Source organism: Dipteris shenzhenensis, chromosome 3, assembly GCF_047967505.1.
Source record: "Dipteris shenzhenensis isolate YYH24624 ecotype China chromosome 3, Dip_SZ_1.0, whole genome shotgun sequence".
In the NCBI taxonomy this organism is placed as follows: Eukaryota; Viridiplantae; Streptophyta; class Polypodiopsida; order Gleicheniales; family Dipteridaceae; genus Dipteris; species Dipteris shenzhenensis.
Genome location: NC_141598.1, coordinates 58,438,360 through 58,442,872, shown reverse-complemented (window position 1 = coordinate 58,442,872; position 4,513 = coordinate 58,438,360).

The window sequence follows — 4,513 nt, the reverse complement described above, 5'->3', positions numbered from 1 at the left end:
GATCATACTTCAGAGGCTCACAACTTGACTAAATATCATACTTCAGAGGCTGACAACTTGACTAAAGATTAAGTAAACCTTAAGTCCTATTACTTTAAATCAAGAGAATTACTTTAGCAAAGACCTTGTCATACCATCTATCACCCTCTCCACAAATTCTAAAAAACATCTACGAAGTAGAAAAAAGATAAACTCCGCTAATGACTCTATGCAATAAGATCAGAAAAGTCCAAAATGCCAAGCATATAAGATCATTGTGTAGCAAAATGTGGCATAGTAAATGCCAAGCATATAATATCATCGTGTAGCACAATGTGATATAGTAATATGTAGATGAAATATGTTTATAGAACAACATAAATCATTCACAATGGATGTCATGCAAAAATTATCTGCTGTGCACATAGTAAGCATGAAAGTCCATTGAACTTTGCAAAAATTCATAAGGTGGAGTCTGATCGTTCACACCCCAGGACACACACTCGGTCGTGGTCTTTTGTAGTTGCATTGCAGTCTCCACTTTTTTTTTGCATACCCTTTTGAAGTTAGTATTATCCCGGTATGTCCTTTCAACTTTGACATTGGCTTGTGTGTGTGTGTGTGTGTGTGTGTGTGTGTGCATGTGCGCACATGCAACTTCAAGAAGTGCAATAGGAACATTTTGTGGAAGCTAGGAAGGCATGGGAGGGGATCTCAATTGCCATCCATTAAACTCATGGAGGAAATATATGAGCGATGCTATTATCTTCCCTCGTAATATGCCTTTGGTAAGTGATGTAGTGGAATATATTACCATTTTCTTACCTTGTAATATATGAGCAATATATTTCATTTTCTTCCCTCATAAGATGCTTTGGAAAGTGATGTATTGCAATGGCTTAATGTATTTCTCAAAGGATTTTTTATAGAAGGGGTTTATTTTGGTGAATGGGCTTCTATGAGGTCATGCTATCAGACTCGCAGCACAAGAAGCTACTACTAGAATAGTCTCTGTTGTTCTTTGGTTCGTGGATGGTTCATGTTCTACCTTAGTCATCCACAAATTATTACAAATCTCTTATTAAACATAAAATATACAGTGTGCGTTGAAGTGTTGAATTTGGTTGTTCAACTAGGGAGGATTATTTTACCTAACCTAACAGTGCTTCTTCTTTCACAAACTTGTTTGCTACCTAGGCCAACTATAAATATTAGCAAATTTTGTGTTCTTTGGGATATAGATAAGCCCACCCGAGTTTTCCATTGACTCTAGTGATGAATCTTTGAGAGAAAAGCCATTAAAACTTAAGTGAGGAGTGTTTGTAGGTGCTTGCTTTAGTTGTCATCACCTCCAGCTTCTACAATTCCTACTCAATTAGCTATACATGGATTTAGTTTGGACATATGCATTTAGAATGTTCCTCTTTCTACAACCTCCAGCTACTGTGATTCCTCCTCAATTAGCTACACATTTAGCTCATGTGATCTAGTAGCTTCTCAGCAATTATGAGCTCAACAAGTTATGCAACATACTATTTTGTCTCGTCAGTAGGATAAAGGTAAAGCCAAATCAGCCTTGAATGGACAACAAACTCTAGAGGCTTCCACTTCCACTTTTACAAGGAAAGACAAAGACAAGGATACCTCTCATGTCTGAAAGATACCTAACAAGGTAGCCCTAACCACCCTGTCCCATCATATCCACGAATTGGACAGATATGTCTCATGTGACTATGCTGAAATCAATTCATTCAGACACTGTAGGCATTGGACAAACGGACCAATGTGGTTAAAGCTACATACATGGATATGGATACTAAAAAATTATGCTTGGCTTAATGATGTACAGGTTTTCAAGGTGTAGGGCTATTCTGTGTCAATAGCTTAATTAGTCACTCATTGTTTTGATGTACATACTCTTACCATAATACATATCTCCATGAATGTACCTTTCCAATTAGTCACTCATTGTTTTGATGTATATACTCTTACCATAATACATATCTCCATGTATGCACCTTTCAAATTGCAACATATAATATCAAAGGTCTTTGTGACTTCAAAACTTGGTGTCTCCTTTGACATTATGTACATATAATGAAGCCAAATGTGGTCTCTTTACAAGAACAAAATCAAAAGGACTTTGCAAGCAAAATTGATCCTTTTGCAAGTTATGATATCTTGTACCTAGGTTTGCATACATTCTTTAGTATTGTTGTACTGGTGACACTACTACACACGGATCCTATTGCGATGTTTATGTACCAACGTTTAGCGCCCACGTGGCATTAATCGTCGATATGAAAAGCGGGTTCCGTAAAGCGTCGCTATATAGCGACGCTTGCCAAAAGTCGCTATATAGCGACTTTTAAGTGTCGCTATATAACGACACTGATATACTATTTTATAGCAACATTTTCCAGAGAGGTTTTTTTTTCCATATAGGCCTTAAAAGTTAGTTTTTTCCAATGACAAATTTTTTAAAATTTTCATACATGTTTGATCTCATAGAGAATAAAAATATGAGAGCATGTACATCAAGCCTTTGAAGCTCATATATTCATGTCCAAGTTTGAGATGAAAAAAATTAATTAAGAGCATTAACATCAACTGTTTCATCTTGAGCCAAGTTTAAGGCACCAAACAAGTCTATCTCCAACTCTATACTGAGTTGATCTCCCATATCATCATCGTACTCTAGCATCGTACGTTCACCTAAAAGTATTTGATCATCTTCTTCAATAAAGTGTGGTGATTCTTGATGATCGTTGTCTTCTTCCTCAGTATCGTGATCTCCATCTTCCTCTCGTGCAATGTTATTATGTGCATCTTCCTCTTGGCTCATATGGTGATCTACATCTTCTTCGCTAGATTCATCAATTGGATCCGGCATTGGTAGTGGCATCTTCATATCCACATCTCTATCTTTGAAAATTTGCTTACTTCATGGTGCAACTTGGATCACGTACCACCATCTTGGATCAGAACGATCCGGATGAAAAACCACCTATATTGAAGATGGGTGCCAAATGTCATCAATTATATATATGAAATTATGCTCAAGTACATGTATCAATGGATCTTTAAAAACGAAAGCTTCGATTAATTAAATCATTGGTATGCACCTACTCACAGTGCTCCAGAAGAACAAAAGTATCACTTTCATCGGTCCAATGTTTGGTGGAGTCTATTGCAAAGAAACCACTACTATCTTTTCTCACTGTCGCATGGGGACCGTTGTAAATAGTTCTAAACCATTTTACATCAAGAATGAAAATACTAAATTGTCTGAAATCAACTTCATAGATGTCGCGTATGGTTCCACAATAATCCAACTGTGAGGAGAGAAGATTGGTATCCAAAGCACTTGCTCGGCTATCTTGTGTGAAGTTAGCCATGACTCCACAATCATACGTGACTCTCTTTGAATCGATGCATTCCACGCGAAAATGTCGTCCATATGACCATAATGCACTGTACTTTTTGTACTGTAAAAGAGCATCATTAAAACAATGAAGATGCATCTATTTTATAGCGTATATTGCCACAAATAATTACTTAATTACGTCAAGAGGTAAGAAACTTACATGCACCATATATCCAGATGATAACTCTCACTCGCGCTCGTTTATTGTCTCTCCATCATGTTCGGCTTTACATAGAGCCAGTTGTAGCCAATCAAGTGACATGTGAGTAGGGAGAAGAGCCAGATCCCGTGGATATGGTTGCGATCGTCTGTACATTACTCTGAATCTCGTCCTTGCATTTATTCTTTCTGCTTTGGCCACTTCATATCTCTCAATTCACTTCTGCATCTCAGGGCTATTGAGGATACAAAACTTATTGAATTTCTCCATTTGCTCTTCACTTATCTTTCTTTCAATCCCTTTTCCTTGGGGAACCTCGCCAATGATGCGATCATCCTCCTTGTTATGCCAAGCTTGCGGCATATCGGGATCCATGGATGCAAGAAACTCTGTGATATATACTAATGACTCTTGCACAAGCCATCCCTTTGCCATGCTTGCTCCTGGTCTTGCTCTTTCTCTTACAAATCCCTTTAAAGTTTTCATAAACCGCTCGAGAAAAAACATCCATCGACTACGAATGGTACCTGCCATAACCACCTCATCAACTATGTGCACAAGCAAGTGGACTTGAGTTGTCATAATGCTCGAGGGAAAGTGCTTCTCAAGCAAGCATACGGCTTCGATGGATTCCACCCTAGCCTTCTCGATGCTCGATATGGAGATCTCTTTTTGAGATATCCACCTATTTCACATATCCATGTAAGATATTTTCATAATCAGTCTATAGAGATTAATCAACTTAAATTGAAGAAAATGCAATCAATGCGATTTGATAGTAAGCGAGTAGTAAGCATACCTCACAATACCACAGATCTTGAATATAGCACCCTTTTATTTTAATTGGGAGGATGAACTATCAAAGCAACAAAGAAGTCATGTCAACCATATAACATAATCATAATTATGCTAACGCATCATGATTATCGGTACACTAATTCTACTTA